Here is a 12,350-nt window from a genome sequence, read left to right as displayed (position 1 = left end):
GCTTCAAATTGCTATAGCAATGAAAATAACCATATAATTTGGGTATGCAAGTGGAGGTTAACATGCGGGCAACTATAGTATGTCATACCAAACATATGGATGGCTATAGTTAGTCAGATCAGTAGTCTGACAACCTAGCCCAGGCTCCTATTTCAAGATGGGGTCTGAAGCAGATGCCTAGGGAAGAATATAAAATGTGGCCACAGGGTGGTCTTTTGCAGGATACTCTCCATCCCTCTAGCTTCAGCTGAAGGAATTCCTCAGCCAAAGTTGCTTTCTGTGTACATAATAAATTGGTATGGATTTCTTTTCCATTAACTGTTTCCACCTTCCCTAGCACCTGTGACAATTTTTTTTTTGCATTTGCAGTATTCTATGGCAAGGGTGTTCGGAAGGAGTCAATAGAATTTGCAGCTGTTTCAGGAAGAATAGGGTATGCAGCAGAAGAGAGTCTATGCTTCTGACTAAGTAGCAGATGAGGAATCTCCTCTTATGGAGATATCTCACAAAATCCTGGTCTATATTTAAGTCAGTTTGCCATTTATGTGAGACTACTTGAATTCCTCTCAGAAAGTGCAGCTGACTGCACTGTGGAGAATTCTGCTTGGTGACAGGTATCTCTCATGAGTAAGAGTATAATCTCTAATCTGCTCTGCTGTAAATTTATTTCTGGATGCTGCTGAAGTATTGGTTTTCACATGCAAAGCTTTAATTGCTGTATCAAAGTTCACCTCTTTCCAGTACCAAGATCTGTTGAAGCATTCAATCCAGCCTTCCTGAGGACGTCAACAACAGATGTGCTTTGCTTCTGAACTTGGCTTGCTAAAACTTGAACTTGTTTACCTTCGGGTCATAGTGAAAGACCTGTTTTAGTTGCTGCTGGGCTTTTGCTTACTGGGAAGGTTATCAGTATGTATGAGGAGTTTGAGAGTTTGTGATGGTATTAAGGGTGCTTTTAGCTTTTTGTTTTATGCCTGGCAAATACTGGTGTTCCATGTGCTTGTGGCAAAACAGCTCACAGCTGCCTGGAAGTCTATTAAACAGTATAATTTATAATGTTTTTGGTGCAAAATTTAATGACAAGTACACATGATGATCTGTAAAAATTTTTGGCCCCAGAAGTTTGTGAGTTGTTGGTCTATGCTATAACTTATTAAATGTGCTGACAGCCTGTAACTGGCATATACGTTTCAAACAAATGAAACCATTGAAATGAAAATAGATCATATTCATGTTCTTATATTTAATGATAGTACCCTAGTCATCATTACATGAGAAGTGAGCTGGGAGAGAAAAGTGCTATTTTTCAGAAGGTTAATGGTGTATGTCGCACTTTTTATAAATCACTCAGATAGGATGGTGATGTATGTCCATAGGAGTTCCTGGGTAGGCAGGTAACATGAGAGCAGTAAGGGCTTTATGAGCAAGAGAACCTGGGCTCGAAACGGGGCTGGCAGAATGCAGAATTTGCCTAGAAGGGCTAGTTTGTCCACAGGTCCAGATTAATGCATGTTCTACGAGACACTAAAATAAAACAGGCTACATCTGTATTGACAGCTCTGATGAGATTTTAATTGGATTAGAGGGATTCAGTCTGTAAATGCACCAGTGTAAATCAGCGACCTGGAAGTGCCTGAAAGGGGTATATGCTGTGTACTAGCCTCCCTGCCGCTTATCTGTTAGGGTCTAGTCTGGGTGCACTTGTACTATATAAAAACCAGGTTTGAGTGTAAAGCCTTTTGACCCAAATCCCCAAGTGAAATGATGACACCAACATCATCTGAGATCTGCAGTGAGAATACCATTTGCGTTAGCTCCCTGAAGCAGGCCCAGAGGGCATAGTCTCGTCTTGCCATCTGCTCTACAAAGGGTGTACTGAAACATTGGTGTGCTTGAATGAGTTTTTAAAAGCCTTATTTTTCCCCTTGTTGCAGTTAAAATCTGGGGCATTTTCCCATATAAGAGTTAGTGACAAGAAGAGCTAAGCCTAGCTGGGAAAGAGCTGGGAAAAGCCTCCCTTGAGATGAATTTTCCAATCCAGCAAATATTCAGTATGTTTATACCTGCCTTCCTGATCACATTTTGAGGGCCAGAATCATGTCTTCTCTTGTTCTTGTGGTCCTTAAATTAATATCATGAAAAGTAAATTTGGAGATGTCCATTTTGAAAGAGGAGGAATTAGGAGTGTGTTGTGATCCTTTATTTGTGATGGAGTCACAAGACCCCTCCAGAGCTTGCAAATGTGCTTGTGTAGGCTCCAGGCTGAGGCAAATTTTCTTCATGGAAAGAGTGGTCAAGCATTGGAACAGGCTGCCCAGAGAGGTGGTGGAGTCACCATTTCTGGTGGTGTTCAAAAAACGTGTAGATGTGGCACTTTGGGACATGGTCTAGTAGGCATGGTGGTGTTGGGTTGATGGTTGGACTGATGATCTTAGAGGTCCCTTCCAAGCTCAATGATTCCTAGTTTTACTTTCATTAAAAAATAATCCAGCCACCAAGCCAGGAAACATGAAATTAATTATTACTCTGCCCTTAATTGGTTTAGTGGTGGACTTGGTAGTATTAGGTTAATGGTTGGACTTGATCATCTTAAAGGTCTTTTCCAACCTAAATGATTCTATGAAATACACGTGCATAGGCTGCTCTGTTTGGGGGATGTACCCAGACCAACCAACTGAGTAATGGCAGCTGCCTAACTGGACTCTGACTAAAGGCAGTGGTTGTCAAACAAAAGTTGATGCTGATTTCAGCTGACATTTCTGCTCTCGATCCCGCTCAACCAGAAGGAGAGTTCTATGATGGATCACAGGCTTTCATGTTACTTGAAGCCAGATGCTGTTTTTAGGCCTTGTCTCCTTGATTAGAAAATTAAAACAGAAAGGGTTACTCCTGATAGGGGCCAAATTCAATCTTGATTTATTTCATTGGGAACATGTGCAGAGAGAGTAGGTCTGAGTGAAGACAATGGCTAAGGGTGATTTGGTTTGATTTTGTTTGGGCTAAGACAGGAGAAGATGTACTAGCTGTCAGGCTACCTTCTGGCAGTGGTTGCCTTGGGACTAATGCAGTGGTAACAGTACAGGTAAGTCCTTATCAGAAGTCTAGATGCACAGGACACAAAGCAAACAAAAATACTTGTGACCACAAGCTTTGCCCTTCAAAGGGCCACTTTTGTGCACCCAACTGAAAGAGGGCAGAACAGCTGGCTTTAGTGTCTCTCCTTCAATGAACAGGTAAGGAAGAGAAGCTCTAGAGAGTAGGGTGTGTGGAGTGGTCCTGTACCTCATAAATTGTAAAATTGGCCCTACCTGACCGTCAAGGCTGTTCTAGCCAGCATCACTTCTGCTTTTTTCCTTAGTCTCTCTTCTCAGCTGGCACTGTGTGTAATACCATGTAGTAAAGTGCTGCTGCGGTTGGTGGTCTATTGGCAGGTGCCAAGCTGGTTTTGTGCCTGCTGGCAAAAATGGCTGTGCTAAGCACATGTGTTTTTCCTTGTACAGATTTATTGACTGAACAGGAACTGCAGAAGAATCTGGAAGAACTATTGCAAGGCAAAGGGAAATTATTTTTTTTCATGAAACAGCTTCTCCATGTCCTTGTTCATATTTGTTAGCAATGGTATGCTCTTGTCACAGTAGATTCTGATTCCTTTTGCTCAGTATTAGAGTCCTGGACTCTTCTTGTTGGTTAAGGGTGGTGTGCTGCTTAACACCTTAAGATTTTGCCATCTAGATCTCTCTTATGCCAGCAAGCTGATCCCAGATGTGAACTCAGACCATGCCAGGAAGGGTAACTTAAATGCTGGCAATTCTGGGAAAGCAGAAAAATTTAGAGAATGCTAGCACAGAGGAAAGAGCAGTGTAAAGAGTTTGTACTTTTGTTGTTCCTCTTTTTTGTTTCTTTTGTTAGTGGCTCTGTTGAGATGGGCATGACATTTGAGAAGGTGGAGTTCAAGATTGTCTATTTTAGGATGGAAGGTCCATGGGGAAGAAGTGGAGTTATCTTCTGAGTTGCAGTTTTCAAAGTTGATTATGTTATTACAGCCTCTAAGCTTGAATGATGATATCCTTGTCCGAGTTACCTGCACCACATTAGATTCTTACATTGGGAAAGATTTGTGAAATGCTTACTGTTATGCCCTCTTAGTCTTGGCTGCCTTTGAAGCATTCTGGTATTTAGTTCAGGTGGGACATTGACTGGATTCTTCTGTCATGGTTTGTTTCTCTTTCGTTGCATATGAACCTGTTTGTTTTTTAGTTTTGGTTTGGCTTTTTTTCTTCTTTTCCCTTGGAGTCCCTAAGTAGGGGTTTTATTGACTTCATAGATTCACAAAAGCTTTTTATCCATATTACTATTTACCATCCCCCCAGGCTATTCCAGAACAAAACTTATGCCACCAAAGGTACCTATTAAGTTACATTATTTACAGTTAAGAAACAGCATAAATACTTATGAACTCTCTGTATTTGAAAACTTCAGAATTATCCAGCATCTCTTTTGGCCTGCCTTTATGCTTCTTCTCATCCATTGAAATGACAGCTCCATATGAGGTCCCATTATTCTTTAGTTGCCAAAAGAGGTAGGTTGCTGCTTGGGTGAGGCAACATACATTCTTGTCTCCCTCCCTCTCTCTCTGAAGAGATCTAGTTTTCTGACCCTACTGCGAAACTCCAGCTTTTGTTGTAGAGAAGATATACAGGGAACTGCTATGTGTTCCTGAACAATGGGGCCACTGGAAATCAAAAATGTATTTTCCCCTGTAGTATTTCCTGAGTGCAATGAAATGAAGATGGAACCAAGTGCTGAATCAAGGGCTCTGTCATTCCCTTAGGATCAAGCACCTTCAGTGTGTTCAGACCATGCTGGGAACCATGACTGAAACCTTAACCTTGGTTTCTGTCTGCAGTGCTCTGTAACACCAACCACAAGAATATGAAACTTCCTGACATAACCCAAATTCAACTTTTCGTCTCTCACCTTGTCACCTCTGATCCCATAATATTTAGTAAAGGTTTCCACGGCATCACAGTTGGCTCAGTTTATGAATTAAAGATGACCTAGCCCAGGAATCTAGCTGGAAGGAATGGCAGTGACTATGACAGTAAAGAGAAGAGAGAAAATGAGGACCATGTTAATTCCTTCTCCTTCAGTCTTCTTGGAATAAAAGCTGTACAGAGGAACTCACACGAAGGTGAAAAATATAAGGAGGAGTTGTGGCAGGAGAGTGCAAACAGCAGAGGCAGCAACTTGGTAACCTCTGAATACTCTGATAATTTCTGTAACTGTGACTAGAACTTTTAATGCCTTGTGCCACCTGAGGAAGGAGGATATCTAGAGCAAGATGCCTATTCCTTTACTGTACCTTTTGCTCTTGCCTCTTTTCCTCTGCCCTCTCCTACCACATGGGTCTGACTTGGTTTTTCTGCCCATTTAGCTAATCCCTTCCTAAGTATATCAGTGTCTTCATCTTGTCCTGAAACAGAACTATGGAATTAGTGTGATATTTGCTGCTGTCACATATTTTGCTGTGCTCTCTTGATTTCTCAGCCCCCCAGGCTAGTCGTTGCTAGCACTTTAGTGCCAGAATGCTGAAGAATGTGAAGGGAGTTGGTTAGTGTACTCTGAGCACATGAGCCATCCACATGGCTGGTATCTTTGCTAGTCCTCTCAGGACAGAGACAAAGGAATAGTGGGGTCACTGGGGACACATTTCTAGCAGTATTGGATGAAGTGATCAATAACAGAAGGTTTGGGAAAACTCTGCTCTTTGCTTATTCTGTGACATCTCTCCACATCTGTTCCTTCTCTACCTTCACAGAGAATAAAATTCAGTGATTATAGTCTCTCTTCCCAGAGGAGAGAAAGTTGAGGAGAACAGAAATAAAAAAGAGTTTTATGTTGAAAGAGATTAAGGTACAGCATGGAAGTATCTGAGAATTCATTTCTTTATTTTGTCAGAGGAAGCAAAACAATTTCTGAGCAAGGCGTCAGTTTGGCACACACTGGATACACACCTTCATCAAGAGCCACAGGGAGATGAGATCCAAACCTAAATAACTGTAGTAGTGGTTCCCGCTGCAGCTGACTTGGAAGTAGCAAGTTTTCTTCATGCTTAGTTCTCCCTTGCAGGCCATTTAATGTAATGGATACAACATAAACCTCAGATGAAAACTAGGCTTCACCACATTGAATAAATACTCCCATATATCACCAGTCTCACTCAAGCTTGCTAAGTCGTAGCTGTGGCAGTGGTTGTGAGGCCCTTCTTTGGGTCTGCAACCTGCAAGAGTATTTATGGGATAAAAAGTACAAGAAATGCTGCCATTGTAGGCTTTCATGTGAATATAGACAGCCTTAAACATTAGTCTATGTATGTAGGCACAAGAGGGCATCAGCTGTGTTTCTCTGTTCTCCAGGCTCATCAACAAACATAAAGTTCTCTATTTCTCCCTCAGCTCCCTTGTAATACTTCTGGGGAACAGATATGCAGAGTTGCCCTTTCTGTCTCTTGGCTCCCAGTGAGGAGCACCACCTTCCCAGAAAAGTATCATCCATGTCTGAAGCTTATTTAGTCCTTAGTTTCTCACTGAAAGTTTGTGGCTTAGAAAGACATTCATTTTAGGTCCTCACTTCAAACCCCAAACACATGTCGTGTGTATTGATAACAGTATTTAATCACATTTAAATTCAGGCATGTTACCAAGATTTGAGTATTTCAGTTTCAAATCATCAGTCTTTTGAGTCATTCTATCCTCTTGCTGGATTCTTGTGAATACAGGGATTTAATTTCTGTGTCACTTGCCCTGCATGTAAATCATAGTTTCAGACTACACCTCTGACAGGCCTGTGGCTTTGAGTTGGTGATCAATGCAAATTTCTCCACTACCATAATTTAAAAGTGCCTCCATGCTGTTTTGCCTGTAAGAGGAAGTTCTTTTATTCCTTGTGCCCATCCCCTCTGTGCTTTTCTGTAATGAATGATTGTACCTAATCAGTCAGGAAGGTTGTGTAGTGCCAAATGCAATCAAGATCTGGAGAGGGCCTTTGTTTTTATTTGCATATGATGAGCTCTGACTCCAGCAAACTAGGAGGCTTTGCTGGCCTTGGCTCAGTGGAGACTCCCCACCCCAATTATTGCTTCCTTTCTTGCACTTAATGAGAATGCACCAGTGGAGGCTGTAAGAAAATACTGATGATGAGACTAAGTTGGATTTTTCGTGACCAGAGGCTCTCATCCAGGAAGAAGGCTTAGCATCACCATCTGAGTAGAAGACACTGTCTCTGAAGGCAGAAAAAAGCAAAGCTTTGAGGCAGCAGATTGCTCTCCTTGCTGATGGGGGCCAGGCCACAAAAGCTTTCCTTTCTCTTGGGTTAGTTTATAGTTGTCAGATTAACATTTTTCATGCACTCAGATGCACTTGTCTTCTATTATAATAATGGCAAAAGTACTGGGTGGTTTAAGATTTCTGAAGCAATTAGGGGACTGAGACTTGGGAGGCAAAAGCTCTTCATGGTATCATAGTCTGTCTAGTTATGCACAGATGTTCCTTTATATCCAGCACAGTTCTTCAGTCCAAGATTGTACATACCCAGGATACCTTTTTTCTTTTTAATTGTCCATATCCAGGATACCTTTTTTCTTTTTCTTCCTGCTCTTCAAAGAGATATTTTTCATAATGCCTGGTCTGCTTTACACATGTCCCACGTGCAATACATGTGTACAAGTCCCTGATTTTAATGCACATATCACTACAAGCAGCTTTCTATAGTTACTGAAGTCCCAGTACATAAGAGGTATTACGTTTTAGGCTTCGTGGCAGAGACAGCTCCCCACTTCAGACACTCACCTACATACAGAGTCCTGTGATAGGGACAGGATTGTTGCACTGAGTTCAGCACCAGCACTTTTTCTAGGCTCCCTTCCAGTAGGTGCAGCTGGTTGGCAGCTCCCAGCTCCCTGACCAGCTGTGTAAGAAGCAGCAGTCACTATGCTGCAAATGTGTGAGACCCAGATGCTGTGAGAGGAGCATGAGATGGGAGCCAGGTCTCACACTCCGTGTCTGAGAATCAATAAGGTTGTGTAAACAAATGTAAATCCAGACCTGGGCTTACGTGCCAGATTTTGGGTGTGAAGAAGCTGGGGGTGTTACGAAAGTACTTGCGTAGTTATAAGGCTTTTGTGCAGGGATACACTGTTTTGCAGATCTTGTTGCTTTACTAGAAAAATTATGGAAAGATAGTTATCTGATGTAAAGCAGTTCAGTTCCACTGAAAACAGTAGTGGAGCTGTATTATTCTACGTTGCCTGAAATTTGGCCTGTGTGGTATTTTCTGTGTCTGTGGTGATTGTTAATTTCTGAATATCCCAAACAGAGCATACCAGCCACTTTTCTGAAAGGTGGGGAAGGTTGTGGTCATGGTTGGAATACCTGAAGGCAATGTTTGAGTGTGTTCTGAGTATGATTTACTTAGAGTAGACATGAAACACCTGAGCAAGACCTACTTACTGGACTACAGGTTTTTAACAGGGTAATCCTGATGTTCCCTGGCTAAGGAAATGCATGTAGTCCATCTAGGGCATAACAAGAGAAGTACTGGAATTTGGAAGCACAGCAGATATGTAGCTTGGGATGCAAAAAGAGGGGAAGAAACAGATCCTGCCACTAGAGAATGGATGTGCTAAGATACCAATTTTGTGTCTTCTCTCTACTGAATGCTTGGAAGCTGTCATGATATTCTATCCCCTAAGCCACGGATAGAGTGGATGTGCTTACTGTTCAGAAATCTTGTGTCCACGTGATTCTAATACTTTATCAGCTGATTTGATAACATTATCTTGTTTTGGCATAGCTGCAAGTGTTAGGTAGCATTACATAAAAAGAAAAAAAAATAACAGAAAGCTCTACTGTGGCCTTTTTCCTTAGTAAGACATCATTAATATTTGAATGGGTTTTGTGTTGCATTGTGGCTATAACAAAGAGTCAGGAACTTTCTGGATTGAGTCTGAAGGCTGCTGAAGTGATAAAACACTGAGATGATATTGATAGTAGGAGTCATACTTGCTAGCTGGGAGGATCAAGTGAATTTATCTTTATTTCAACTTCCTGGGGCTTTTCCAGCTCCACTTGGATGAATACAGAATAGACAATTTCTTACCTTCCTTCTAGAATTGAACCAGCATTCTCATATAGTTCCTGCCACTTTGATGTCTGCTGACTTAGCATAACACGCTCTGCCCTCACCAGTAGAAAAAGAGCCAGCAGCAGCAGTACAGGCATGTCCTATTGCTCCACTGCTTTGAAATGGCTTCTCTTGAGTATGATTCCTGCCCTTCTGCATTTTCTATCCTTTCTTTACTTTTCTTTATTAGTGTCTTTTGTTGTTCAGGGCTGTATTAGGTGACTGACAAATCTATTCAGACCTTATTTGTTACCTAATAGAGAGAATATTTGAATCTAGTTTTGGTCTGCTGAGGAGAGGTGGGAGACTGTTATGAATCAGGTCAGAAAAGTCATTTGGGATGAGAATATGCCACCTGGAGATGCATCTGGGAGAAATGACAGAGGAAAGTACTACATCATACAAAGAGCATGATGGCCAGATTGTAACTGGACGGGAGATTGTGATAAGGAGGGACAAAGTTTTCCAAAGCATTGACGAAAAATAGGTAACAAATGAAGTAGCTGTGGTGCTGAAGGGAGAGCAAAGACGGGGTGCAAAGATGGAGGTGACATGGGATGAATGCTAGGCCAAGATGATCTTTTGGCTATGATTTTGGAGAGAGAGCTTGCACATTGATGAAGGGAGGTTGAATGACAAATGTCCATTTCTTCCGCATCTCATAGAAGGGCCAGATCTGAGATGTTGTAGGAGGTATGATTTGTCATTTAGTCTGCTTTGAGCAAGAAAGGGGGAGCCAGGTCCCTGTGATGATGAAGACCTTATAAAATTTATAACAAAATAGCAATGTAAAAGTAACCACCTGAAGCTGAGGAAGCAGTGACGTTTACCAGTGAGGAGGAAAGGTAGTGAAAGAGGATGGGATGCAAGTATTTTGCAGGATAGGAGTTATCCCTGCTGAGGTAGAGTGTAGCTGGGGTTTAGGAGAAACTGTTAGCAAAATAAGATAATTGAATGGAGAAGTAGATAACAATAATGAAGGATCATTTGTTTAATGTATTGGCTCAAATTGACTGTATTTGCTCATCTAGTAGCAATTTATATCAAATATAATCATTGCTCAGATAGTGTATCATATAGCCTGAAGGAGAGTGGGGGAAAAGGGTTTATAATTATGACATGCCTCTATGTCCTTCTATAGGTGGCTTGTGTCTTCAAACAGTGCCCAAGGTTGTTTATCATTCAGGGAAACTGTTAAGGTTTCTGGGATGGCTCTTCCAGTGTTGGAGGGAGATGGCCTTTTCTTGTCATGTGCCTGGTCTGCAAGACTCCAAAGTGGGGACCACAAGGTGCCACAGGTGAGGTGGGGTGGATGGAGTAGCACCTTTTTAAGGGTACAGGGTTTCCAGGTGAGTAGTTTCCTGGCACCTTCCTCCACACTAGGTAAAGGAGGGCTTTTGGTGTCAGTAAATACTGGAGGTGAGCAGCCCTTCTGCTCATCCCTTCAGCACTGGATGGGAGCAGCACATGAAAGGCAAGTGTCAGAAGGTGCTTTTTCTGTCACTCATCAAACTGGGCTGCCTCCACAGCTGCTCTGTCTTTTGGCATGTTTTGTCTGGAGAATGTACAGACAGATGCTTTCCACCTGGCACTGGAACACCACTGACCCAGAGCTTTTAATGCTAGGTACCTTGTTTTCTGTAAATGAAAAAGTCCGTGAGCTTGCTGGGAGGAAAACATTTCAAGACCATTATGTCTTTTTCCTAGGTTCCTCTGCAAGCTTATACAACTCATTTCATGCATTTGTGAGTTTGTTTCCCTGGTGTGAAACAGGGAATAGCTTCTTAAACCAGTTTTAGTACAGACTTGTAGCCAGATTGAAAAAGTGCTGAAAAGATGCAGCACATGAAGGTCATGGGTAGTACAGGAATCTTGCAGTGACAAAATATATTGTATTTGAAGATCTTGGGAGCAAATCTCTACTACTGCCTCCTGTCATAGACACTGCCCTGCTCTTATCTACTTGTTCTTTTTTTAGGGAGAATCTGATACAAGACTCTACAGCCTTCCTGGACAGACTCTTCTTTCTTTCACATGTGGACCCGGTGCTGTATGCAAAAGGGCCCTAGTCAACATCTGTATATTCTGTGCACTTCTATATTAAAAACACTTCAGGGCATCTTTTAATTTTGCACTTTCCTATCATTTGTTGACCACATAAAGGGAAAGACTGCCCAGACTAATAACACAAGCACCTTCTGAAGAGAATTTAGTAGCATGCATAGCAATGTTATGCAATGGTTTACTAGGTGGAGGTTTGACGAATAACTTCTCCAAAGGAAATTGCAAGGGGAAAGCAGATTGCAGTTTCCCAGTTTGGAAGGTGTCCAGAGAGATCCCTAAGTCATGGAAAATCTGTTGGGATTGCTTTAGTGGCTGTGTTTCAGCATTACATCTTGTACAGAGAGCAACAGCTGGATGAGTTTGTCGGTCGGTGTAAAGTTGTTGGCTTCTACATTAATGATGCGAGAGAACTTTTGGATTACAAATGCTTAACCAGATAATAAATGCAATTACAATTTGTTGTTAGGAGATGAGTTCATTCTGCAAGGCAAATGCTTATCCTTCTCTTATTCATTTTGCTGTATTTTGTGAAAGTTTCTGACAATTTCTTTCTTAGAAATAGTTAGAGAAAAACATCTTGTCTGTTTTCTTAAGCCAAGTGATGTCAGTGCAGTAGTTGCTGTTCTGATTATCAGAATATTTGAGCAATGAGACAGGACAGGGTGTGAGTGAATAACCAAATATAGTGTTATGCCTTCAGTTCAGTGTTTGACTATGGAAATACTCAGTTTATGTGAGTGAAGAGCATTGTGGAATTGCCTTCCACCTCATCTGAGAGGAGATAACAGAAGCCTTATATGTGGGTGTTTTTCTAGCTGGTCTGGGCTGATAAGTAGTAGATATAGTTCATCTCCATTTACTGAAGTAGAAGTTAATGGTTAGTGAAAAGGGGACTGACAGGGGGCTGCTCAGTCTATTCTATATCTGAAGTCTGTGCTGTAGACTGTAGAACAAGCCTGTGTTGTAGTCTGTCTAGCCAAGAGGTTTAGTCTCTGTTACAATTTAAGGCAGGTAATTCGATTAATATTTTGCACTGGTTTAAATCCAGAGTAAGTCCACTCAGTTTAATGGAGTTAGGGACATTCTGATCTCTGGTTTGCACTACT

General features: G+C 41.6%; 1 protein-coding gene across 1 annotated transcript in view; it reads left to right on the top strand.

Annotated features, from left to right (window-relative positions):
• DAAM2 (dishevelled associated activator of morphogenesis 2) overlaps positions 1–12,350 on the top strand; it is a 188,660-nt gene that overhangs the window by 64,083 nt on the left and 112,227 nt on the right.

This window comes from Pelecanus crispus, chromosome 3, assembly GCF_030463565.1.
Source record: "Pelecanus crispus isolate bPelCri1 chromosome 3, bPelCri1.pri, whole genome shotgun sequence".
In the NCBI taxonomy this organism is placed as follows: Eukaryota; Metazoa; Chordata; class Aves; order Pelecaniformes; family Pelecanidae; genus Pelecanus; species Pelecanus crispus.
Note: the sequence above shows the minus strand (reverse complement) of the source record. Positions and strands in the feature narration are given on the sequence as shown.